Source organism: Geotrypetes seraphini, chromosome 2 (genome assembly GCF_902459505.1).
Source record: "Geotrypetes seraphini chromosome 2, aGeoSer1.1, whole genome shotgun sequence".
In the NCBI taxonomy this organism is placed as follows: Eukaryota; Metazoa; Chordata; class Amphibia; order Gymnophiona; family Dermophiidae; genus Geotrypetes; species Geotrypetes seraphini.
In genome coordinates this window covers 116,675,418-116,703,128 of record NC_047085.1, presented here as the reverse complement: position 1 = coordinate 116,703,128, position 27,711 = coordinate 116,675,418, and the positions used below count along the sequence as shown (strand labels likewise).

The following is a 27,711-nucleotide window of genomic DNA, read 5'->3' as shown; positions in this document are numbered from 1 at the left end:
CCTCATGCAAAAAAATTTTCTGAGGCCATCCAAGTACCTACAAATCCAAAATGTAGCCCTGCAAAGGATTTGAGACCACTAGGCCATACCATTTGAATCTATCATACAGGCAAGTATGTACTGCTTCAGTCACATCTTTGGAGGGTGGAAGGAGGGTCAGTGACCTGGGGAGATCATGTTTACATCCCTCCAGTGTGTAAACTTCAGCACTAATATAATAAAGTATCTTAGAATGAAGAAACTAAACAATGTCCAATTCGGCTGAGAGAAATTATCTCGCAGCGTTACCGACCTTCATTCACACTTAAGATATATCTTTTTTCATTTATTTTTCACTGTTCCTCAGCGGGCCACCATGCACTCAAACATTCTCATAGGGCATGGCTTTACGCTCCCACTCCTCATTGGAACCAGCATATATTTTTTTCTTTCTTTATTATACTTCTTGCGCTTTAATTATAAGTAATTTATAAATACAAAAAGTACTTAGCTTTTAGCAAGACGCTGTGCAGGGGAGTTTGTATAAATACACCGAGTACATCCCTCCAGTGGTCATCTGGTCAGTTTGGACATCTTTTTGGAATTTATTCATTATTATTAAAACAGATCTAGCCCCAAATGTCCAAATTGTGCCTTGGATGTACAGTAAAACCTTGGTTTGCAAGCATAATTCGTTCCAGAAGCATACTTGTAATCTAAAACACTCGTATATCAAAGCAAATTTCCCCATAGGAAATAATGGAAACTCAGATGATTCGTTCCACAATCCAAAAACTTTAAGACAAAATACTATACGTACTTGTATTGCAAGACCTCGCTCATTTTCAAGTCACTACACTCCTGCAGTGTCAGAGAGAGAAGAACCATCGGCTCAGCTGTGATGATGTGACGCATGGATACTGTATGTACTTGTATTGCAAGACATTGCTTGTATATCAAGTTAAAATTTAATCAAATGTTTTGCTTGTCTTGCAAAACACTTGCAAACCAAGTTGCCTGCAATCCAAGGTTTTACTGTATTCTTAAATGTTTGATTGTGGCAGAAAAATGTCTAAGTCATAAGCCAGCCTTACTCCCGCACAGAACATGCCTCTTGAGATTTAGATGAACTACTAATCAATAGCATAGATATCTATTGAGAATGTAAGTTTCAAAAATAGTGAATTGGAAGGGTTTGTCAAGAAGAAAAATGTCTATTTTCCCCTAACCCCACTTGAATGTCATTGCAAAACTCTGGTTTTTTTGACAAAAGGGGCAGTTGAGGTCTTTTTCCTTCATTGTGGTCATTGATATCAGGTGTACTGTGTTATTTTGGAACATTATTGTCCCCGAAATCAAGACCCTACTATTCAAGAAATTCACCCAAATGTCCTAACCCCTTCCTTTTCCCCTCTCGCCCCCTCTTAGCATCCTCCTCACTTCAAAATTGTTTTAGACCTTACGCCTTTAATTGTATTCCTCTTCCTGGAAATGTCCAGTTATCTTTTTGATGTAATCCGCTTAGAAAGGTACAGGCGGAATATAAGCCATTAATGTAATGTAATTTTTGGGGAGATGGTTTTCTTTCTGAGAATGAGCCCCATAGTATTACTAGATTTGGATTCCTTTTTGAAATAGAGAAAAAAATAGTGTTTGTTTTGCTTTTTTGCTATGTTAACGTAAGCCTTATATGCATGTGAATGGTCCTGAAAGGCTAATAAGAGTATGAGCTTACTCCGTGATCCAGAAAAATGGTTATTTCACAGCTTCAGGCCATGTTTTTTTCTGGCTTACCATCTGCCATCTCACAAATCTCCTGTATAATATTAACAAACACTAACATGTTTTTTTTTCCTATGAGTACTGAAGACAAGTGTCATGCACTTACCAGCATTCATGCAAATTATAGCCAGTATACTAGGAAGTAAAGCTAAGAAAGTTCCTCTTTACTGAATTTAACCTTAAATGGGTCAGTTATAAATCTATCTTTTTGAGTTCCCCTCTCCTTTTCTTAATAAACATGCCATATTCTATCTAGAACATCATACCAAGTCTTAGTTCTGAGTCTCCTGCTTTCCCCTGGAAGTCAGAATCTGTCAAGCTTTTTGAGACAAGGTGGCTTGTTTTTTGCTGTCAAAATAGAGAGGAACATATGTAACTGTATCTCACTTCCTCTTTCTGGGTCTCATTCTACTATTGGGAAAAGAAACCAAAGCGTACTCTATTTTTGTCACATCTAAGTGCATCTATTACTTTATTTGGCCACTGTTTCCATGATGTGCCTGGAGTTATTCCAGATCTTACTTGTGGCTGTAGAAGATGGTTCACAGCAAATACAGTACAGAGTATACAAATATCACAAGCAAAAAACAGACTTTGTAGTTATCTTGTTTTCACATTCAACGCAACAATTAGAAGAAAGGCTAAGTACATAAGAACATAAATCTTTGCGTTATTAAAATATTAGGATGTTCTCTTACTCCCTACATTGCTTTTAGTAGGGAGGCCAGTGGTCTCAAACTCAAGCCCTTTGCAGGGCCACATTTTGGATTTGTAGGTACTTGGAGGGCCTCAGAAAAAAAATAATGAATGTTTTATTAAAGAAATGACAATTTTGCATGAGGTAAAACTCTTTATAATTTATAAATCTTTCCTTTTGGCTAAGTCTTAATAATAATATTGTCATAAATTGTTTAAACTGATTTTTCTTAATTGTTAAACTGTCACTCTTTGTAGTCTTGGATCACAATAATTGCTTAATTGTAAGGGGACTACGTTAGCATTTCTCCTATTTTGTTTCTTTTTTTCCTTTTGTTTTGAAGTTCCTAATTACAATCTTGCTGTACAAAATGTTATGCTTGAAAATATTGTGTAAAATTGATAAATAAATTAAAAAAATTAATAATAATAATGTCATTTATAGCTAAAGAGACATATGATCAAGAAACTGGTTTATTTTACTTTAGTGATTATGATAAACATACCGAGGGCCTCATAAAAGTACCTGGCGGGCTGCAAGTTTGAGACCACTGGTATAGGGTATTGTTGTTTTATATAATTTGCGCAAGTAACATGGAGCCATGTAGTGTTATAAAAGTATTATTTATTTTCAATAATCCAAGTAAAGATGGAACTTCTAGGCTCCTGATTTAGAACTGCTATTCATCTTTTAGATGTGGCTGTACCAAGCCATCCATGTGTAAACAGTAACGTCTAAATCCACATCTAAAGAGCTATTTTACAACACCCTGGAGAAAAATGTGGATGTGGTGAAAATTTAGGGCTCCTTTTACGAAGCCGCGTTAGCGGTTTAATGCGCATAATAGCGTGCGCTAATTTGCCGGCCACGCTAGCCTCCTCTTGAGCAGTCGGTAGTTTTTCGGCTAGCACGGGGGTTAGCGCGCTAAAAAGGTGCGCACGATAAAAGGAGCCCTTAGTTTTATATCCCATCCTCCCCAGAGTTTAACATTCACAGTGTTACAATATAACATTACATAGTGTTATAGAAATGATTAGCAAGAGGCTTTGGTACCTTCTACCCCTGGACCTCTTTCTGCTACTATGCCAACTCTCCATCCTTGGTTCTCAACTCTTAACTTTCTCTGCTACCTCCTAAGTCAGCACTCTGTTTCTTTGGTCAGTTGAGACATTCTTTAACTGTCCTTGCAGTTCCCGCAACTGGCATATTTCTTACTTCTCTCTTTCACAGCTAGTTTTCTCTTCCACCGGCACAAGGCACTTTCTTTTGAGTTATGCCTCCTTCCAGTGTAGCTCTCCCACTTTGGAACTGTGCACGGAACTAGCTGACTTCAACCAAGACACTCTCCTGTTGCTCCTCTGCAGTCCAGGTGAGCGTTTTGCTTCCTTCAGGTCAGCATGCAGCCCACTATGCTAGCTTCTTCAGTGTCCCAGTGGAGGACTTCATAAGGGTTACCTCCTCTTGCAGCTATATAATTGTGCTTCAGACAGCTTTCTAACTCTGTGACCCCCCCCCCCCCTCCTCCCGGTTCCCTTTTGCTGGTGAATAACATAACTACTTGGGTCTTAGCTTTCAATTGGGCTGGCTCTGTGACCATTCTTTCTCCAGATACTCCTCTAGGTAGCTTAAGGAAATTTCCAGAGACTGTAACTTGTACTGTTGCTTTTGCAGGGTCCCCTCCTAAGGACTTGGCACTTAGTCGCCTTATCTCCTCCACTTGCTGTTCAATGGTTTCCCGTAACCCTTTGTTCTGCTTCCATGGCAGCACAGATGGATTGCAATTCATCCACATACTTGTCAGTGTGCCATACAAAAGCTTCCCTTAGTTTTTCCTCTCTTTCGGTCCTGCCCCGATATTCATTCATTCTGTTGCTTTGGTCTTGCAACTGATCCTTAACCTCTACCAGTTGACTATGGAGAGACCTATTCTCCTCTTGTAGGCTACATGCGTATATATAGCTGCATCTTGCAATTCCCCTATCAGGACTTCAATCCAATGGTTAGTGTCTTCTAACAGTGCACTCCTCTTGAGGTTGGTTTTCAATCTCTATTGGGCGAGGTTGGAAGGGTTCCTTCTTCCACAGTCTGTACACAGTAGCAGATAACCAATCCAGGTCCTCTGTTTCCTTTGTACCACCACAGCTGGCTTAATTCAAACCTTTGGGCTGCACATGAGGCAGGTACTTAACCTCTACTAGTTGCTTTTAACAGGTCCCCTTTTCTTCCCTGGGGCTTCTGGGCTAGGATTGCAACTCACTTTACTGCCCAGGCATCACTTCCTCTTGCTGCACAGCCACTTGTCTTGCTTCTGGCTTTCTGTCCTTGCCAAGCCACTTAATCTATTGAAGTCCTTTGACCTTTGGCAGGTCACTTAACTTGCTCCATCTTGGAGACTCATTTGGCTGGCTTCCTCCTGGTGCCTTCTTGACTACCCCACTAGTTTGTCAGTCATACCTGGTGACTGCTTCATTCTTTCTGGCCTCTCCTTTCTTTTCCTCAGCTGTGTCCCTTTCCCAAGGCCAGTAAGTTTCTTTATTCACAGGGCTTTCTTGCAGGGCTATCTGGGCCTCCTGACATTCCTGCTTATTGATTCCTATCCTGAAATCTCACTTCTTCAAGGCACACTCGCTGATCTCCCACTAGTATAATGTTGGAGCACAGGCTTGAAAAAGCTACTCCATTCCAGGATTTCTAACTGCTCTGGTTGCAGTTTACAATGCAGCAGCTTCTATATTCAGCCCACAGCTTGGAATCTCTCACTCCCTCCCGCCCAGGGGTTCTCAACTCAGTTCTCGGGACACACCCAGCCATACCCACACTCTCATGCATATTCACTGTGGATATCCCGAACACCTGACTGGCTGAGTATGTCCTGAGGACTGGTTGAGAACCCCTTCACAGCTCCAGTTCCAGCTTCATTTGCTACTCTGGACCGATTTCTCAGCTACTCCGGCTCAAATTCAATAGCAGCGGTTTAAACATTAACTTTCCCTGTCACACCGAGAACCACCAGTTAATTTGCATTAGCATTCCTACTCTGTGCACTCTAATTAAGTTCCACACTGAAGTAACAGAATAGCTCTTTCTGGGCACTTCAGTTAAGGAAAAGCCTCCAGGGTTTAATTACAGTTTCACTTTTAAAATTTGCCAACTCTTCTGACAGAGCTGTCAAGGGGGGCAGCTTTCCCAACAGGAAATTTACAGCAGTGGTCCCCAACCATGTCCTAGAGGACCACTAGCCAGTCAGGTTTTCAGGATAGCCCTAATGAATATGCATGGGGCAGATTTGCATGCCTGTCCCCTCCATTATATGCAAATCTCTCTCATGCATATTCTAATATGCTAACTAACTTGAGCTAACTTGAAAACCCGACTGGCTGGTGGTCATCCAGGACAGGATTGGGAACCACTGATTTAGAGCATGTGCCCAGTCCTGCTCATAGCCCTGACACCTTGCTGGCATGGCCCAGGACACCAGCAGCAGGAAAGGCCTTAATAAAATGTCCTTTACTACCACGTAGGGTTACCATATGGCTCCAGAAAGAGGACAGATTGAGACATCCAAGTTTTACTTCCATTGAAAGCAATGGAAGTAAAACCTGGATGTCTCAATCCGTTCTCTGTTTTCTGGAGCCATATGATAACCCTATGACCATGGGACCAGTCCCACAGCAACAGAAGATGGCATTTCAGTAAGGCGTCTCCTTCTACCACTAGAAGGGGAAGCTGTTCGGTGGGAAATCACAGCTCACCAGTGTGAGTGAGGGAAATGAACCACTAAAGTGGGAGTCTCCCACTTAATGCAGGAGACTTGGCAGTTTTCCTCCGGCTGCTTGTGGCTTGTACTAAAGCCAAAAGCACACCCTCTATTGCAGGGGTCTCAAAGTCCCTCCTTGAGGGCTGCAATCCAGTCAGGTTTTCAGGATTTCCCCAATGAATATGCATGAGATCTATTTGCATGCACTGCTTTCAATGCATATTCATTGGGGAAGTCCTGAAAACCTGACTGGATTGCGGCCCTCAAGGAGGGACTTTGAGATCCCTGCTCTATTGGATTCTTTTGACCACTCCTGGCCAGATTTTTTTCTGTTCTTGCACCATTCCCAGCACTGCAAACACAAAACTCTGCCTGTCCATCACATGCTATACTGTTTGAGGTCTCTCTCTCAGAAAGTAATGCTGCCAGAAAGACGGATTGAGACATCCAGGTTTTACTACCAAGGAGCCATACCACACAACACCTTGTGAATGAATATCAAAACTTTGAATGTAATCCTGCTGGCTACCAGTAACCAGTGCAACTGTTTTAAAATGCAAGTCACATGAACAAGCTTAGAAACACCAGCAATTATACTCACCACTGAGTTCTGTACACCCTACAAAGCCTGATATCTTACAGCTGAAATACCCAAATACAATGTGTTGCAGTAGTCTGTTTTCTTATACCTCTTCATCAAATTTCTAAGTAGTGTACAATTGTAAAATACTACATACAATTATAAACAGGGATTAAGAACATAAGATTTGCCGCTGCTGGGTCAGACCAGTGGTTCATTGTGCCTAGAAGTCTGCTCATGCAGCAGCCCTTAGGTCAAAGACCAGTGCCCTATTTGAGTCTGGCCTTACCTGCGTATGTTTTCTATCCAGTCTTTTATGTGTTCTGTCTTGGGACCTAGAGCTCTGATGTTTATGTAGGCATATGTAAGTGTTGTGTATTCTGTTTGTGCACTGCTTGTTGTTTTTGGATAGATGAGTGGTCTTGGGTAAGGATGTGGTTTGGTCATGGAGGGATTTGTTGGTCTTCTTCTCTATGTTGGTGCGATGGTGTGGTGTGCATAGGTCTGGTAATTTATGTGCCTGTCCACTGTGGTTCTCCTGGTTGGATGGTGAATTCTGTTAGTAGTTGTAATAATTGGAATTGGGGAGATGTTGTTTGCTGTTGCTTTCCAGTTGGTTAGGAGTAGGATGATCACTAGGATAGTTTGCATTTGTTTTTGTGTTGTAGGCTTCATTGTGAGTGATGTTGTAGGCTTCATTGTGTTGTGTTGTGTTGTAGGCTTCATTGTGAGTGATGTCTTGGCGGAGCCACTGTCCGCGCTCTTCAACCTCTCCCTTAGTACAGGCCGCGTCCCGTTGGACTGGAGGACGGCTAACATCATTCCACTTCACAAGAAAGGCTCAAAGATGGAGACAGCAAACTACAGACCAGTGAGTCTAACATCGATAGTGAGCAAACTAATGGAAACTCTAATCAAACACCAATTAGATAAGATCCTGGATGAGGAGAATCTACGGGATCCCCGACAACATGGATTTACTAAGGGAAGATCCTGCCAATCCAACCTGATCAGCTTCTTTGACTGGGTGACAGGGAAGCTGGATATTGGGGAGTCCCTGGACATCGTGTACCTGGACTTTAGCAAAGCATTCGATAGCGTACCACACCGCAGGTTACTGAGCAAGATGAGTTCTATAGGATTAGGTAACACATTGACGAAATGGGTTGGGAGCTGGCTTGGAGGTAGGCTCCAAAGGGTGGTGGTGAACGGCATCCCCTCCGAAATGACGGAGGTGATTAGTGGAGTACCACAGGGCTCAGTCTTGGGCCCAATCCTATTCAACATCTTTATAAGAGACTTGGCAGAAGGGCTTCGAGGTAAAATAACATTATTCGCCGATGACGCCAAACTGAGTAATGTAGTGGGCAAATGCACAACAGACGAAGATTCAATGCCCGACAACATGATGCACGACCTACTCCTACTGGAGCGATGGTCTAGGACATGGCAACTCAACTTCAATGCCAAAAAATGCAAAGTTATGCACCTGGGCAGCCAGAATCCATGCAAGTCTTATACCCTTAATGGCGAGATCCTAGCAAAAACGGTAGCAGAACGAGACTTGGGGGTAATCGTCAGTGAGGACATGAAGTCTGCCAATCAAGTGGAGCAGGCTTCGTCCAAGGCAAGACAAATCATGGGCTGCATACGAAGGGGTTTCGTCAGTCGTAAGGCGGAAGTCATTATGCCATTGTATAGATCCATGGTGAGGCCCCACCTGGAATACTGTGTGCAATTCTGGAGGCCGCATTATCGCAAGGATGTGCTGAGACTGGAGTCGGTGCAAAGAATGGCCACCCGGATGGTCTCGGGACTCAAGGATCTACCATACGAAAAACGGCTTGACAAATTACAGCTATACTCGCTCGAGGAGCGCAGAGAGAGGGGAGACATGATCGAGACGTTCAAGTATCTTACGGGCCGCATCGAGGCGGAGGAAGATATCTTCTTTTTCAAGGGTCCCACGACAACAAGAGGGCATCCGTTGAAAATCAGGGGCGGGAAACTACGAGGTAACACCAGGAAATTCTTTTTCACTGAAAGAGTGGTTGATCGCTGGAATAGTCTTCCACTACAGGTGATTGAGGCCAGCAGCGTGCCTGATTTTAAGGCCAAATGGGATCGGCACATGGGATCTATTCACAGGGCAAAGGTAGGGGAGGGACATTAAGGTGGGCAGACTAGATGGGCTGTGGGCCCTTATCTGCCGTCTATTTCTATGTTTCTATGTTTCTATTGTGCACGATAGGAGGTAGGAGTTGTAGAGCGTGCGGTTGTAGGTGGCTCTTTGGGTTGGAGAGGTTTTTTGTTGGGGGGTTTTTTAGAGAAGAAAAGGGATGTCGCAAGGTTTTTTTTGTTTTGTTTTTAAGAGAAGAAAAGGAACGGCGCAAGGGCCGTTGTGGGGTAGAGTTGGCCTCCCACACCCGACCAACTCCTTCCTTTGCGGATGCTGAGGTCCGGTTGAGTTGGGGCAGCTCCTGAGCCTTATCTCATCTACTATTAATACTACAAGGCTCTCCACACTATGCACCCTCCTAAAACCATATTGGAAAGGGTTTAACCATTGCCACTCTTCCCTATAATTACTAAACTTATCCAACACAATATTTTCATCAATTTTTAGTCATCATGGGCAACACTGAAATTGGCCGATAGTCCTCAACAACTTTGGAATCTAGAGTGGACCTCTTCAATAAAGATTGTACAGTAGCCAACTTCAACACAGCTGGAACTAAACAACATATTTACAATTCTCTGTAAAAACAGAGCAACACTTTGCCAGACACCTAACAATCACTGAGGAACAGGAATCCTGTATTGCACTTGTAGGGGGGCAGGCAGCAAACACTAGTAGCCACCTCTGGCTCCGTTAGCCAAAATTCTCTTATTAACATTTCCCACCACCGCCATCAATATCCCCCTAAGACAAGCTTCACAATCTCTGCTGCAAAATCTATCTATCTTTCAGACCAGAAACTCACCAAAAGCCTGAGGTTCAAGTTTCCCATTTTATCTGATCATTTTATCCAATTGTTAATAATAATAATAACTTAATTTTTCTATACCGCCTTAATCTTGCGACTTCTAGGCGGTTCACAGAGAAGAATAGCTGTACAGTCAGCGAATTACAATATACAGTGATTTTTATTCTGCCATTACCTAGCGGTTCAATGATTACTAAATGAAAAACTAAAAAAAACTTCAGTTGTCTAAAAACGCAAATATTTCCTCATTCCGCGCTTTCAATATTGAGCCGTTGACCTGCCAGAGGCAATTTTCAATATGGGACCTAAAAAGATGTGTTTTTAGCAATTTTCTCAATTTAGTATAAGAGGACTCGATAAATACAGTACTTCACAGTATAAAGCCATTCCCTGAGAAATGTTATTTTAGTTTGTAGCTTTCATAAATGTAAACTTGTGCTTACCTAGATCCAAAAGAGAGATTTCAGGCAACCCTATCCTGATGCATTTTGGGACCTGAAGCACTGATTTCAAGGGATGGAATCAAGACTTACAAGTACCATACTGCTTTTGGGTTAAATTCAAAACTAGGAAAGGTCAAAAAGTTTCCCTCCTGGAACTGGGTAAGTTGATAGCTCTAGGAAATCTACAAGGGGCCGCTGAAAAATTCTCAGCCCAACCAACAACCATCGACGGCTATACACTTAGTCCAGTGATTTTCCACTTTTTTTTTATTCCGCTGGAAAAGTATAGAATGAAAAAAGTGGAAATAAATCACTGGACTAAGTGTATAGCCCTCAATGGAGACTGCTCCAACTTTGTTGGATGGGTTGAGAGCCTTTCAGCCACCCCTAGTTAATGTATAGGGTTAAATGGATTGGGAGATAAGATATATATAGACAGACAAAACAAAAATGTTTTTAAGAAAAAAAAAATACTAACAATGCTAAAATTGTGGTGAAGGCAAGGAAAGGAATTTTTTTTTTAGTTTAAACTATCACATTTTAACATCTTACAGAATAATGCAAATCACACATGTGTAGATCATAACATTAAGAGAATCTTTGCAAAAACAGTATCTTATCAACCCACCCTACCCCTCCCTTACCCAAACCCTCTCCCATTTGTCTGGTAGGTCAATCATACAATCACATACAGTGCTTAACAAAGCCCTCTAAAGCAGGGGTCTCAAAGTCCCTCCTTGAGGGCCGCAATCCAGTCGGGTTTTCAGGATTTCCCCAATGAATATGCATGATATCTATGTGCATGCACTGCTTTCAATGCATATTCATTGGGGAAATCCTGAAAACCCGACTGGATTGCGGCCCTCAAGGAGGGACTTTGAGATCCCTGCTCTAAAGGGCCCCACACATCTACAAAGGAAGCCATATTCCCAGACCTTTCAGCTAAATTAGCTTCATATCGATAATAAAGGCATACTGTTTCCTACCAAAAATGAAAGCTCAAAAGAGTGAAGTTTTAAGGAAAGGGATTTTTGATTTAGCTCCTGCTTTTTCAGTATTAGGTCAAGATAAGTTACATTCAGGTACAGTAATTACCTATTGTTGGAATTAATGAAGCAAAGAAGGAATGAGCAGTACCTTGAAGACAGACAGTGGGAGAGCAGAATTTAAAAATAACTCGTATGAAAACCAGTTCTGTCACCCAATTCACTGCTCCAACCACACTTCATTTATTCAGATGTCAACTATGGTTTTTACCATTTCAAAGATTAGCCTTTTATAAGTATCATCAATTATTAAACAAAACAGATGGGGACAACTTTCAAAACTGGATGGGTAGTTGCACAGTCCTACCTAACTTAAGTTTGCACCAAGTTCTTTGCCTTTTGCACACATATTTTGCTTTTTAAATCGTTGAGGATACGATGAAACCTTCAGCTCTGTGTGTGGCGGTAGATAAGAAAGCAAATAGAATGTCAGGAATTATCAGGAAAGGAATGGAAAACAAAGATGAAAATGTTATCATTCTTTTGTATCACTATGTTGGCCGCACTTCAAATACTGTGTGCAATTGTGGTTGCCACATCTCAAGAAAGATATAGCGGAATTAAAAAAGGTACAGAGAAAGGCAACGAAAATGGTAACACGCCATGGGATGACTTCCTTATGAGGAAGGGCTAATGCGGCTAGGGCTCTTCAGCCTGGAGAAGAGACAGCTTAGGGAAGATACGATAGCGTATACTGAGGAATGGATTCTCAAAACATACCATGGCCGCTAAACCGGTTCTAGCCTTTCTGTATTTTACTGGCTGATTATCAGAACAACTCACCGTGGTCTTTTCTGAGCTTCCTATCAGTCTCCTACTCTGTCATGCAAATGTAGTACAACAATACAACTTCTTATATCCTCCAATTTTTAACAGGGAATCATTGCGGGATCCAGCAAGATGATTTTACATTTGTGATATAATGTTAGCGATAAGCGAGTTTAACATTGTTAGCTTAGCTTTAGGGTGGCAATCTGTGGGATGGAGAGGACTGGGAAAAGTTGAGACTACTGGGGGAAGAGGTAATTAATATTAAAATGGTAGTAAAATGGACTCATAAATATTTAAAGGAGCACTCCAGGCAATTCACTACCCTTACCCTCTTGTATCAAATTTGTCTTCATCTTGTCTAACATTTATGCTATTTATATACTGCCCCCTTTTTCTTTTAACCTAATTTTAGCATTGTAAACTGACTAGATACTTGTCGATGGTCGGTATATCAAATATTGAATAAACTTGGATTCCTTAACCTTGTTGTGCCCCATTTGCGGGCAAAATTTTCCGGAAGGGTCTGAGCTGTCATAGCCTTACTTTCGGGTCACTGCTGGAGCACTGATTGGCTCAGGCACTGACAGGAAAGTAAGGCTTCATAGCTAAGACCAGTGTTTCTCAACACACGGTACGCGTACCCTTAGGGACTGCCACCAGGGATCCCATGCCCTCCTTCCTGCCCACCCCCCTTCATCAAAACCAACCCAGAAGGCTTTCCTCCGATGGCAGAGCTGACGTCGGAGAGAAGACTTCCGGGTCTCCCCCGGGTTAGTGGGGGATCCCAGTTATCTCATTCCAGGTGGGCAGTTCGTTCCTACCTTCAGCAGCACTTGTTCCAGAGACATGTCAGCGGCTCTTTCACACTGCACGTGACTGACAGGGAAGCCTTCTTTCCGACGTCAGAGCTGACATCAGAGGAAAGGCTTCTGGGTCAGCCACATGCAGCATGTAAGAGCTGCTACCCGCACGTCCCTACAACAAGTGCCGCTAAAGGCAGAAGGAACAGCCCACTTGGATGGCCCTGAAGGGAGTGAGTGCGGCCCTAGAGTGAGCAAGTAATGGAGAGAAAGGACATGAACCGGGGAAAAGGGAGAAGGGGGAAGGAGCGTGTTAGGACATGGGCTGAAAGGCAGGGGGGGGGGCACAAATTCAGGACACAGAAGGGAGAGAGGGAGAACTAACTTAGGACATAGGAGGGAAGGAATTGAAAGGGAGAATTGTTGGGCATGAGTGTGTGAGTGAGAGGGAAAGAGATGGTGCACATGGGAGAGATGTGGCATGCTGCTGGAGAGGGGTGAGAAATGGGCATGGGGCTGGTGGGCAATGGTGAAAAATGCTGCACATGATCCGGGGTATGAGAGAGGGAGAAATGTTTGATGTGGCAGTAGAGGGGGTGGGAGAGATTTTTGCTTTGGTGGGGTGTGTTGGTGTTGTGTTGCATCTCCTGGCTGTGGAGGGGGAATATTGATTCCTGTGATGCTTTGTTGATTGCTTGTATTCCTGAATTTTCTTTTGGTTTGTCATTGGAAATGCTTAATAAAATGTGTCAACACTAAAGTCATCTGCCTTGACCTCTTTGAAAAAAAAAAAATTTTGAATATAAATGATGATTAACATTTTCTCTGCATACAGCGTGCTTTGTGGTTTTTTTTAATTTTGTGGTTACCATTATGTATTAATAAGATATTGTGTGTATATGAAAAATGAATGGAAAAATTGCATTACAAATATTTCTTCACTCAACATGTAATTAAACTCTGGAATTCATTGCTGGAGAATGTGGTGAAAAGAGTTAGCTTAGCAAGATTTAAAAAAGGTTTGGATAACTTCCTAAAAGAGAAGTCCATAAGCCATTATTAAGGTGAATGTGGGGGAATCCACTGCTTATTCCTAGGATATGGACTGTACAGTACTCCCCCGATATTCGTGGGGGTTCTGTTCCAGGGACCCCCGCGAATCTTGAAAAACCGCAAATAAGGTTTTTCGTGGGGGAGACTGGAGAGGGCAGCAGGAGCGCCAGCGAGTGAAGGAAACCACTCACTGTATGCTCCGACTGCCTCTTCCTGCACTAAAGTCGGGCCTTACCAATCAGGAGCTGCGTGTCAAAGCAGCTCCTGATTGGTAAGGCCCGACTTTAGTGCAGGAAGAGGCAGTCGGAGCATACAGCGAGTGGTTTCCTTCATTCGCCGGCGCTCCAGCTGCTCTCTCCTGTCTCTCCAAGTGTCCTCTCCTGGTCGGCGGTTGAAAAATACCGCAAATGACCGGGACCACGAACCGCCGACCGTGAATTACCGGGGGAACACTGTAGTATAAAATACAGCATGTTTTACTCTTTGGGATCTTGCCAGGTGCTTGTGTTTTGGACTGGCCACTGTTGGAGACAGGATACTAGGTTTGATGGACCTGTGGTCTGTCCCAATATGGCAGCTCTTATCTGCCTGGGGGGGGGGAGGGCATACTTGAAAACAAATCATATCTGCTTTTTCAGTGGATACTTTTTCACTTAAAATTAATGAGGGCAATTCTATAAGTTTGTACTTCTAACTGGGTGTGCTGCTATTGTACACTGAGCACCGATTCCATTACAGCATCTATGTGCCAAAATGCCATTATAGAATACTAGTGTTACCCTGAATTGGCACACCTAAATTTAGATGCAACCGTTTATGCTAGGTCAATGGTAGACATTAAAAAAAACATATGGGTGTGCCTAAGTGTAGGCTTAAAAAAATATATATATATATAAATATATTTTTTAAGCACACCCATATGTTTTTTTTAATGTCTACCATTGACCTAGCATAAACGGTTGCATCTAAATTTAGGTGTGCCAATTCAGGGTAACACTAGTATTCTATAATGGCATATATATATATATAATATAATGGTATATATATATAATACCAATACCAAGAAAGACTCAAGTAAAAAAATTGGTTAAAAAAATCCTTTGATTCCCGAAGATTGACACCTGCAATTTAAATCTGACCTTATAATTTTCATCAACCAGATAAGGGGATTTCAGTATGGGCTTAATTATCCCTACGAATGACCAAAAGTCCCAGACAGATATTCATGGGTGACTAGCACTAGACCAAAGGTCTAAATAAACCCTGCCCCGTACATCATCATTTCCTTTATTTCAGAACATTTTCTGGTGCCAATAAATAAATATATAAAATATAAAGTGCAGGTGTGCATCCAAAGTAGGAAGGAAAGGGAAATGTAGAGTATACTTGAAATTCCTCCCCAAAAAAATCAATAACGAAAAAATCATTCATAAACAGTGAAAGTCACAATTGAAAATTAGACCGCTATGAAACAAATCAACTTAGCTTATCTGGTTGTTGAAAATTATAAGGTCAGATTTAAATTGCAGGTGTCAATCCTTTGTCGGGAGTCAAAGGATTTTTTAACCAAATTTTTTACTTGTGCCTAAGTGTGCCATGCAAAGCCCATAACACTTAGAATTCTATAAGTTACTTTTGTATGTTGGAGACATGGCCATGCCTCTCCCTAGTTCTGCCCCATTTTTATGTCCTCATGCAATTAAATTTTGCAGTCTCTTGGAGAACATCATACACTTGCACATGCAAGGTGTATGTAACTGAACACGTCCAGTTACAGAATTGCCTTTAGTGTGTAATTGCTTTGAAAACAAAATTATGCCTATTATTGACTCCTCACTTAACCCTCCTCTAAGGGATTTTGGTGAGGGGAAAAAGGGTTGATAGAAGTACACAGTTGTGCAGGCCCCCCCCCCCCCCCCCCGTCAAAAAAATTATTATCAACCTAGAGCAGTGGTCTCAAACTCAAACCCTTTGCAGGGCCACATTTTGGATCTATATGTACTTTGAAGGGCCTCAGAAAAAAATAGTTAATGTTTTAATAAAGAAGTGACAATTTTGCATGAGGTAAAACTCGTCATAGTTTATAAATAAGAACATAAGAATTGCCTCTGCTGGGTCAGACCAATGGGTCGATCTTGCTCACGCGGTGGCCCTCTGGTCAAAGACCAGTGCCTTAACTGAGACTAGCCCTATCTGAGTAGGTTCTGGTTCAGTAGGAACTTGTCTAACTTTGTCTTGAATCCCTGGAGGGTGTTTTCCCCCTATGACAGACTTTCCTTTTGGTTAAGTCTTAATAATAATATTGTAATTTATAGCTAAAGAGACATATGATCAAGAAACTGTTTTATTTTACTTTTGTGATTCTGATAAACATATCTAGGGCCTCAAAATAGTACCTGGCGGGCCACGACCACTGGAGAGCAATTTTCAGACAGCCTAAGATTCCTGACAAGATCTTTTTTAAAAAAATTGCACTTATAAGACGTAAGCACGCAAATCCAAACATCCTGTTGGCAAGCAGGAATCGTAATATAACTCCAAAAGCTTTACGAGTATCTTTTTGTTCAGGGACAACACTACTTTATTTATTTTTTTTTTTTAACTTCTTCTTGAGTGTGACTAGCAGGGATTTCACCAAGCACTTCAAACCATGCATGCAAATAGTGGGCTACTGTTCCAGGAAGTAAAGCAGAAAAAACTGTTAACCAACCCCGTGAGAAGTTCCTCTAAGTGACCGTCCACAGCAGCAGGAATTTTGCTTTGACCGGAGTGCAAACACACGGACGGGGCTCACCCTACCTCCCTTCCCCCCCACCCCACCGGCTTTCTCCCACTTTTCCGGCAGCCTGCGATTTCAACCGACCCAGCGGCGAGCAGCGGCCGAGGGGAGCGCCTTTCTTCCTCTGCTCCCCGGGGGGAGCCAGAAGCCGGCCGGATCGGACTCTGCCAAACTTCCAGACCGGGGAGGAAAGTACGTATATGCGGCAGCTCTCGTTTCCTCTTTCTGTGCAGCCGGAACCGGCTACTAAAAAGAAAAACCAAACAACACCTTCGGGAAAGGCTGGAGCTGAAGGATTCCGAGTTCTCGGTGCAGGTGAAAGGGGGAGGGGCGCTAATCCGTTCCACTAGGCGAGGGCGGGGGGGGGGGGGGTGACTATTTTGTTGCAAGTTTGGAAACGTAGAGGTGATTTTTTTTTGCTGTTGTTTCTTTTATGGTTCCTGTAGAAAGAAAACTTTGGTGATCCTTTCTGGATTTTGCTCTACCCAGGGATTAGAGACGTTTTGCTGGCTAACGTTTTGTTGTTGTAAGCCGGGTGGAGGAGCCGGCTTACAACAACACTTGGCACTAATATGCTAATAGCTCCTGCCCTAGGGCTTTCTTTCCCATTCAGAACCCCCCCCCCCCCAAACCACCTGACCGACCAGCAGCAAAAAAATAAAATCTTTTCTCTTCAAAGGTGACTTCTCAAACCAAGCTTCTTGGCTCTCGTCAGATGTGCATTGATATTTGTTTTTTTTTGTGTGTGTTTTTTTTGGGGGGCGGGGGGAGATATGTAAGCCACAGAAGGGGAGAAAGCCCTCCCCGGCGAGTTTGTGTGTTTGGTGATCAAAGCCTAGTGTTCTTTTTTGGCTAACGGTGGGTCCAAAAGAGGAAGTGAAGTTGTAAGTAAAACAGGAGAGACGCAGTAGCTAGAGGGCTCCCCCTCCCCCCCGGCTTTTCAAGGAAATAGGACTTAAATTGGAAGACGGTAGGTAAAGGACTGGGATATAGGCAGACTTTTATCTACGCCTCCACTTCTGTTTTGTCTCTGGGGGTTTTTTTTTTCCTTTGAACTTTGCTATAGGTTGCTCATTAAATACTGATTAGGCTATTTATTAGCTAAAAGAAAATGTTTAAAAGGTTATGGTGTGTCATAAATCATTTGGAATTTCAGACCTTGTGCATAAAAACTATTTTTTCTCCCCTGTTATTAGACTGTGATTCGTTTTGTCAAATTATGCATAAGAAGATGAGGAACAAAGTCGTTTTATTAAATCATGACCAGAGTCAGATTCTAAAAAACATGAAAGGTGCAGTGGAGCTATTTTTGCCTTAACAGATTTTATTAGAGTGTAGGTGAACAAAGTTTCTTTTAACCTTTTTGTCAAAACAATCGTTTTTGGACTTTAGCAAATTCACCTGATTGCTATTTAATATATTTTTATGATGCTGTTGTTAGTATAGCTACAGTATGCAAGCTACTCTGGACAGGCCCTGGATGGCTGATGAAGTAAAATAAATAATACATCTTATTTAAAGCATAAACAAGAGGAAATATAAAATACACAGTCTATTAACAGAAATGGCTATATTGCACCACAGCTCAATGGCGTCAATTTTTCCAACACAAATGCTCTAGTTCAGTGGTTCCCAACCCTGTCCTGGAGGAACACCAGGCCAATTGGGTTTTCAGGCTAGCCCTAATGAATATGCATGAAGCAAATTTGCATGCCTATCACTTCCATCATATGCAAATCTCTCTCATGCATATTCATTAGGGCTAGCCTGAAAACCCGATTGGCCTGGTGTTCCTCCAGGACAGGGTTGGGAATCACTGCTCTAGTTGATCACAAGTCAGCAGAATCCATTGCATCCCATCAGCTGTCTGAACATCCATTTTCCTCATCTTGAGCTATCCACCCTCATTGCCAAAGAGGACTTAAGGGAGCACAGAGATGAGCAGCAAAAAATAAGACATTTAGGCTCATATTCTATAAACGGCACCTTAGGTTAGGCACCCTACTGGCACCTAACAAGTGCAAAATGCTGTTAAAAAAAAACCCCCACGCATTTAAACAAAAAATGTAGGCGCCAAAAAGGCACCTGCATTGCGGCTACAGAGGTGCTTTATGGCATCTAATGCCACTGTAGGCATGGCTACGAACATAAGATTTGCTGCTGCTGGGTCAGACCAGTGGCCCATCGTGTCCAGCAGCCCGCTCACATGGCAGCCCTTAGGTCAAAGACCAGTGCCCTATTTGAGTCTAGCCTTACTTGCTTATGTTCTGTTCCAGTAGGAACTTATCCAACCTTGTCTTGAATCTCTGAAGGGTGCTTTCCCCTATAACAGCCTCCGGAAGAGCATTCTAGATTTCTAACATTCTCTGGGGGAAGAAGAACTTCCTTACGTTTGTACGGAATCTTTTCCCTTCTAACTTTAGCGAGTGCCCTCTTGTTCTCTTCACCTTGGAGAGGGTGAACAATCTCTCTTTCTCTACTAAATCAATTCCTTTCAATATCTTGAATGTTTCGATCATGTCCCCTCTCAGTCTTCTCTTTTCAAGGGAGAAGAGGCCCAGTTTCTCTAGCCTCTCGTTGTACGGCAACTCCCCCAGTCCCTTAACCATTTTTGACGCTTTTCTCTGGACCCTGTTCAGTAGTACTATGTCCTTTTTCATGTACGGCGACCAGTGTTGGACGCAGTATTCCAGGTGTGGGCGTATCATGGGCCGTTATAACGGCATGATAACCTTTTCAGATCTATTTGTGATCCCCTTCTTAATCATTCCTGCATTCTGTTCGCCCTTTTCACTGCTGCCGCGCATTGCGCGGACGGTTTCATTGACTTGTCTACAAGTACTCCCAAGTCTCTTTCCTAGGGGCTCTCTCCAAGTAGAGCACCGGACATCCTGTATCCGTGCATATGATTTTTGTTACACTGGAAATGGCATTAGGTGTCAAAGTGCCTTCATAGCTGAGATTAATGTGAAAGGTAGGCGCAGGAAGTGTATGACTTGAAAACGCTGGCCTACATTTCCAGCGCCTTCCTTTCATGAAGCCATGATTCTACAAATGGCTGCCGGTGCAGGATTGACACACGTTCGGCAGCTGCCATTTGTAGAATTCAATCCTTAGGGGCTCATTTTAAAAGCACCTAAACATTCAAAATATCATTAGAGCATAAGAATAGACTTACTTGGTCAGACCAATGGTCCACCTAGCCCAGTATCCCGTCTTCACGGTGACCAAACCAGGTCACAAGTACCTGGTAAAAACCCAAATAGTAGCAACATTCCATGCTACCGATCCAGGGCAAGCAGTGGCTTTCCCCATGTCTGTCTCAATAGTAGACTTTAGACTTTTCCTCCAGGATCTTGTCCAAACCTTTATTAAAACCAGCTACATTAACCACTCTTACCACATCAATTGGCAATGCATTCCAGAGCTTATCTATTCTCGGAGTGAAAAAATATTTCCTCCTATTGGTTTTAAAAGTATCTCCCTGTAATTTTGAGACTCCGCTAGTTTTAATAATTTTACCTGTTTTACACCACTCAGGATTTTGTAGACTTCAGTCATATCTCCCCTAGGCTCTCTTTTTTCCAAGCTGAAGAGCCTTAACCTCTTTAGTCTTTCCTCATACAAGAGGAATTCCATCCCCTTTATCATATTGGTTGCTCTTTAAACCTTTTCTAGTTTCACTATATCTTTTTTGAGATAAGGTGACCAGAATTGGAAACAGTACTTGAGGTGAGGTTGCACCATGGAGTGATACAGAGGCATTATAACATTCTTAGTCTTGTTAACCAACCTTTTTCTAATAATTCTTAGCATTTTGTTTGTGTATTTTGGCCACCACTGCACATTGGGTGGAAAGTTTCAAGTATTGTCTACGACACCCATATCTTTTTTGGATCTTGACCCCCAAGGTGTATCCTAGCATCTGGTAACTATATAATTTAGGTTATTCTTTCCAATATGCATCACTTTGCATTTATCCACATTAAATGTAATCTGCCATTTAGATGCCCACACTTCCAATTTCCTAAAGTCTGCCTGCAATTTTTCACAGTCTGCATGCGTTTTAACAATTTTGAACAGTTTAGTGTTATAAGAACATAAGAATTGCCACTGCTGGGTCAGATCAGTGGTCCATCGTGCCCAGAAGTCCGCTCACGCGGCGGCCGTAGGGTCAAAGACCAGTGCCCTAACCGAGACTAGCCTTACCTGCATACGTTCTGATTCAGCAGGAACTTGTCTAATTTTGTCTTGAATCCCTAGAGGGTGTTTTCCCCTATAACAGCCTTCAGGAGAGCGTTCCAGTTTTCCACCACTCTCTGGGTGAAGAAGAACTTCCTTACGTTTGTACAGAATCTATTCCCTTTTAACTTTAGAGAGTGCCCTCTCTTGTTCTCTCTACCTTGGAGAGGGTGAACAACCTGTCTTTATATACTAAGTGTCCCTTCATTATCTTGAATGTTTTGATCGTGTCTCCTAAGAGGCCCAGTTTCTCTAATCTATCACTGTACGGCAACTCCTCCAGCCCCTTAACCATTTTAGTCACTCTTCTCTGGACCCTTTTGAGTAGTACTGTGTCCTTCTTCATGTACGGTGACCAGTGCTGGATGTAGTATTCCAGGTGGGGGCGTACTGTGGCCCGGTACAGCGACATGATAACCTTCTCCGATCTGTTTGTGATCTCCTTTTTACCTATTCCTAGCATTCTGTTCGCCCTTTTTGCCGCCACCACACATTGGGTGGACGGCTTCATCGACTTATCGACCAATACTCCCAAGTCCCTTTCCTGGGGGGTCTCTCCGAATACTGCACCGGACATCCTGTATTCGTGTATAAGACCGACATGCATTACCTTACACTTATTCACGTTAAACCTCATTTACCATATTGTGGCCCTTTTTTCGAGCGTATTTATGTCACGTTGCAAGTCCTCGCAATCCTGTGTTTTCATTACCCTGAATATCTCGTATCGTCTGCAAATTTTATCACCTCACTCATCGTACCAATTTCCAGGTCGTTTATAAATATGTTGAAGAGCACGGGTCCAATCACTGAACCCTGCAGCACTCTACTCGTGACGCTTTTCCAGTCTGAGTATTGTCCATTTACCTCCATTCTCTGCTTTCTATCCGCCAACCAGTTTTTAATCCACGTGAGTATTTCACCCTTGATTCCATGGCTCGCAATTTTTCTAAGTAGTCGTTCATGCAGGACCTTGTCAAACGCCTTCTGAAAATCCATATATGCAATGTCAACCGGGTCACCATTGTCTATCTGTCTGTTAACTCCCTTGAAGAAGTGCAGCAAGTTCATCATGCAAGATCTTCCTTTGCTGAAGCCATGCTGGCTGGTCCTCATAAGATTGTGTCCGTCAAAGTAGTCAATGATGCAGCGCCTCTACCATCTTTCCCGGTACCGAGGTCAGTCTCATTGGTCTGTAGTTTCCCGGATCTCCCCTCAAACCTTTCTTGAAGATCGGTGTAACATTTGCCACTTTCCAGTCTTCCGGAATCCTTCCTGATTTGATCGACAGATTGGTTATTAGTTGAAGCAGTTCAGCTATAACCCCTTTCAGTTCCTTGATTACCTTCAGATGGGTGCTATCCGGTCCAGGGGATTGATCATTTTTAAGCCTATCAATCTGCCTGCATACCTCTTCTAGACTGACCGTCATTCCAGTCAGTTTCCTGTCTTCGTTTCCTGCGTATAGCCTGACGGCTTCCGGTATGTTGTGTATATCCTCTTCAGTAAATACAGATGCAAAAGAATGTGTTCAGTTTGTCGGTGATGGCTTTGTCCTCCTTTAGCACTCCCTTTATTCCATGGTCATTCAACGGCCCCACCACTTCCTTCGTGGGTCATTTCCCCTTAATATATCGAAAGAACGGCTTGAAGTTTTTTGCCTCCTTTACTATTTTTTCTTCGTAGTTTCTTTTGGCCCCCCCTTACCACCTTATGGCACCTGCTTTGATGTTGTTTGTGCTTTTTCCAGTTTTCGTCCGTTATTGACCTTTTCCATTCCTTAAACGAAGTCTTCTTGTCTGATCGGTTCCTTGTTCTTTTTCCTCTTGGATCCCTTGTTGATACGCAGTATATATAGATTTTGTGCCTTGGTGACTGTGTCCTTAAAAAGGGACCATGCGTGTTCTAGCGTTTTTACAGTGCTTATCCTCTTTTTAATCTTCTTCCCCACCATGAGTCTCATCCCTTTGTAATTCCCTTTTCAGAAGTTCAGTGCCGTGGCCGTCGTTCTAGATCGATGTTTTGCCCATGTGTCCAGGTTGAAGTGGATCATATTGTGATCACTGCTTCCCAGCGTCCCTCGTAGTCCATTTAGAATTAAGTCCAGAATTGCATTTCCTCTCGTATTTTCCTTGACAAGTTGTTCCAGGAAGCAATCGCCTACAGCATTCAGAAACCTGGTCTCCCTACCGCAGCCGGAGGTGCCTAGGTTCCAGTCTATCCCCAGATAATTGAAGTCGCCCGATGATAACTGCATTGCCTCCTTTGCAGTTGCATTTAATCTTGTCCGTCATTTCTCCATCAGTTTCTTCGGACTGCCCTGGGGGTCGGTAGTAGATGCCGATCTTCGTTTCCATTCCATTTATTCCCGGAATTTTGGCTCATAGAGACTCTACCTTATTTTTCTTTTCTGGCGTGTTCTCTCTGGTAGACTCAATTCCCTCTTTGACGTATAGGGTAATACCCCCATCTTTTTGACCCACTCTGTCTCTGCAGTATAGCTTGTATCCTGATAGCACAGCGTGTTTTCCTCATTCCACCATGTTTCCATGGTGCCGATGATGTCAAGGTTATCTTTTTGTGTCATAGCTTCCAATTCCCCCATCTTATTCTTTAGGCTCCTTGCGTTCGCATACATACACTTGAGTTTGCGGCCTGTTACTTTCTTGCATTTCCTTCCCTCTTGTATCCCTTTTGATCCATCAGGATTTCTGCCTTGCCTATGATCCGGTGAGTCTTCCCCACAATCTTCCTGCACGGTATCCTCTGAACCTAAAATTGCCAAAAAAAACCCCAATTCAACAAAATACCCCACCCCCCAAAAAAAAAATTGGCAATAACTATAGAAAGGGCCGTAGCCCTACACTATGTTCGCCAAAGTGGGGAGAACTCCTGAAATTTTAAATAAATGAAGTGGAACAAAGAAAGAGACTTCAGTACTGAGGAACTACAATCGATGAATCAACTAGCAGCATGACCCCGGACTCATATTAACTGATCTTCCAGCTATGGCCTAAATGAGCTTGCCCCATACATCATTATGTCTCCTATATCATCAAATATAATAATCGTACATCATTATGGGGTCCTTTTACTAAGGCATGCTAGTGCGTCTTAGCATGTGCTAAATGCTAATACGTCCATAGGATATAATGGAGCGTTAGCACGTGTTAGCATTTAGCATGCGCTAAGACGCACTATTGCGCCTCAATAAAAGGACCCCTATGTCTCCTCTATCATCAAATATAATAATATTGAAAACTTTTCAATGTGCTCTCCTTATTTAGCAAGTTACTATTTTCCTTTGGACTTAGATATGTTTGAATTTTCACATACAGTGGAACCTTGGTTTGCGAGCATAATTCGTTCCCGAAGCATGCTCGAAAACCAAAGTGCTCATATATCAAAGCGAGTTTCCCCATAGAAAGTAAGGGAAACTCGCATGATTCGTTGCTGATCCCCAAAACAGGCCCTGTCTTCTTGTGGTCCAACACTTCTCCCACTCCCTCTTTCAGCATTTCTCCCTCTTCTCCCCTTTCTTTCCATTACCACAGACCATCTTTCCCTTTTCTTATTTCCCTGTCATCTTTCTCTCTTCACTTTCCCCCATCCCTCCCTTTTTCTTTATCACTTTCTTCACGGGTGCCGAAGGTAACTGCCGTTGTCTCCCAGCAAGTCAAACAAGAAATTGTCCAAACTGGGTGAAGCCGATGAGTGCCAGCATCCAGGTCCCCTCTGCTGCATTCCCACCCCTCCTCTTATTTCAGGGGAGGGATTGCGACAGAGGGAACGATCTGCGGAGGACAACGACAGCCTGCTAGGATCACTAAAGCACTGGTGATCCTCTGCAGGCTACCCTAATTAACTGAAGGTGAGACTGGGAGGCTAGGGGGGGAAGCCAGAGGATGCTAGAAAGGTCTATTCAGCACTTCCCGACTGACCCTCCCCCCTAAAGCAGGCATGGCAGTGGATCGCCAGCAAGAGGCAGCGCTGCCACTCTTGCTGTAGGAGACCTGAAGGCACAGGGAGGAGGGTTGGTCAACGAATCAGCGAGCCCAATTTATTTTTTTTTAACGGATCGATTTGAATCGATTCTCCAAAGTGAACTGATGAATTGATTCGAATCATCGAATCGAGCAGCACTAGTACCTACAATGTACCAAGATAGCTGGTTCCTCCCCAGCACTATTTATGCTTCAAAGTATGAAAGTCCTTAGGTTTGTTTGAAGGGTGGTAACACTGATCGCATTTATACTTGATATAATAAACATAGCCTGCATCTTGTATATTTTGTCTGCTGTCCTTTTTGTTTTTGTTTGTTGAGCTATCTTCACTGCAGTTTCTGTTGGATTTTTCTTTTGTTTTCTGTCAAAGTATGGAAGATACAACAATGATTGGGTGGTGAGGTGTTATAAGGGGGTCTTGCCTTCTGTAAAAGCCCCTCCATGTCTCTGAGCTGATCTTTACATATGTATAGCATGGTTAAAGCATTACTATTACATATCCAAAGATGGATGTAGGGCAGAAAGTGAAGTAGAGAAAAACAGTAAATGGATAAGAAGGCCCTAAAAACACAATTAAGAGTACAGACTAAAGGAAGTGTAACCAGAGACTGGGAAAAGATGGTTAGAAAAATAAAATCATCAGACAACCAGATAGGGAAAATGATTTTATTTTAAATTTAGTGATTGAAATTTGTTAGTTTTAAGAATTTATATCTGCTCTCTGTATTCTGCACGGTTCAGGAAGACATTTTTTTTCTTTCTGTTTCTCTGGTGGTGTACTGTGCGTAGAATCTAGCATCATCGAGTTTCATTTGTGTATATTGGCACTTTTAGTTTTGTGGTCCTGTATTTGCATAGGGGTTATCTGTGTTCTGCATGTGTGACCAAGGCCAGGTGTTCTGGTAGGAATGAATGTTGAGAAGTATACAGTGTAGTATAATATTGTGGTTAACCATTATGTATTGTTAAGATTATATTTTGTGTGTGTGTGTGTGTGTGTGTGTGTGTGTATATATGAATGGAAAATGGTATTATAATTCATTATGGGGATGGGATCAGGGGGCGGAGCTTGGGCAGGGTCTGTGGTAGGGCTTTTGAGCACCCCTAATCATTTTGAAAAGTTGGCTCCTATGGACTGGATTGTCCTGCTGAGGGGCTGGTTTTGGGGGACCCTGCTGTAGATAAAACTCCTATTCTAACATAACATAACATAAAAACTCACACTTATACCGCAAATATAATTAAGTTCTATGCAGTTCACAGAGATTAGCAATACAAATGAATAAACATCCAGTATCTAACTTCCGAAAGATTCCATAAAAAGATGCGTCTTTTAAAGCACATCAAAATTGTTGTTATGAGTTTGAAAGTGTAAATATGTGAGTCAGATCCCTAATCCATGAAGCTGCCTGAAAGGACAGCAATCGTCCCTGGAATTTCTTATATTTGCATGCGATTGCAGAAGGAAATGAAAATAGTGAATGAGATTTTCTAGAATGTTTGGAATTTGTAATAATGAAAGATTCCATACGATACTCTGGGATTAGACTCGTTAATGCCTTAAAACAAATACAGCCGAACTTGAATCCCTGTCGTAGGGGAAAACACCCTCCAGGGATTCAAGGCAAAGTTAGACAAGTTCCTGCTGAACCAGAACGTACGTAGGTAGGAATAGTCTGAGTTAGGGCGCTGGTCTTTGACCAAAGAGCCGCCGCATGAGCGGACTGCTGGGCACGATGGATCACAGGTCTGACCCAGCAGCGGCAATTCTTATGTTCTTAATTTACCCCGTGCTTCAACCGGAAGCCAATGCAATCGAAGATAGAAATCGGTGACATGGTCATACTTCTTTAAATCAAAAATCAGTCTCACTGCATTTTGAATTATGCGCAGTCTCTTTGAAGATTCTTTTGAGCACCAGCAAGATGAACGATGTTATAATAATCCAACTGACTAAGGGCCAATGATTGAACTTTGGTTATTGCCTTGCCCCTGGTAGATTTTGACCAAAGTCTTTGAAGGAAGGGTAATCCTAAGGCATCTTTGAAAGCAATATAGACATGGTATTCAGGATTCACCTAGCCAGTCAGGTTTTTCAGGATATCGGCAATGAATATGCATGAAATTTACATGTATTATATTCATTCTACACAAATCTCATATGTTTTCATTGTAGATATCCTGAAAACCTGACTGGCTAGGTGAATCCCGAGGAATTGGGTTGAGGATGTCTGGCGAGGACTAAGCTGTAGAGACAGAATTGGGATTGAGTGAGGAAATATTTTTGGTAAAGGGAAAGGAGAGGGATGCAGAAAAACGCAAAGCTTGCAGCCAGCACAAAAGGAACAAAATCAGCCTTAAGAAGGGCAGCCAAAAGTAATGTTATTAAATGTGCTGGCACAGCTTTTGTCATGAAATGTTTAATAGTAAACACTTTGATCTTTTTGGATTGCTTGGAATAGCACAGATATCTTTCTGCCAGACCCTTGTATTGGTAAGGTCAGGGTCATTTGCTTCCATTGTCAGAAATTTGGCATTTGATTAGGCTCTAGATCAGGGGTGTCCAACCTTTTGGCTTTCCTGGGCCGCATTGGCCAAAAAAAATGTTTCTGGGGCCGCGCAAACGCTGCAGTAAGACAGTGGAGGGAGCTGGCAAGACGGTAAACACCCAGGGCAGCAGAGGAAAACACTGCATCGCCCTCGATCGGGGCCACACAAAATATTTCACGGGGCTGCAGGTTGGACACCCCTGCTCTAGATTGTGTCCTAGAAAATGGCACAGGGACAAAAT

At 42.7% G+C, this 27,711-nt stretch overlaps 1 protein-coding gene across 9 annotated transcripts in view; it reads left to right on the top strand.

Annotated features, from left to right (window-relative positions):
• The first annotated feature begins 3,748 nt into the window (after positions 1–3,748).
• LYN (LYN proto-oncogene, Src family tyrosine kinase) overlaps positions 3,749–27,711 on the top strand; it is a 242,633-nt gene continuing 218,670 nt past the window's right edge. Inside the window, exon 1 of one of the 9 annotated variants that reach the window (XM_033933634.1) lies at positions 3,749–3,827. The gene's annotated coding sequence lies outside the window, so the exon portion shown is untranslated. Of the gene's footprint in view, positions 3,828–16,549; positions 16,867–16,903; positions 16,990–17,505; positions 17,645–27,711 lie in introns of those variants that run through there. The other 8 variants (XM_033933638.1, XM_033933635.1, XM_033933629.1 and 5 more) reach the window with 8 other exon arrangements.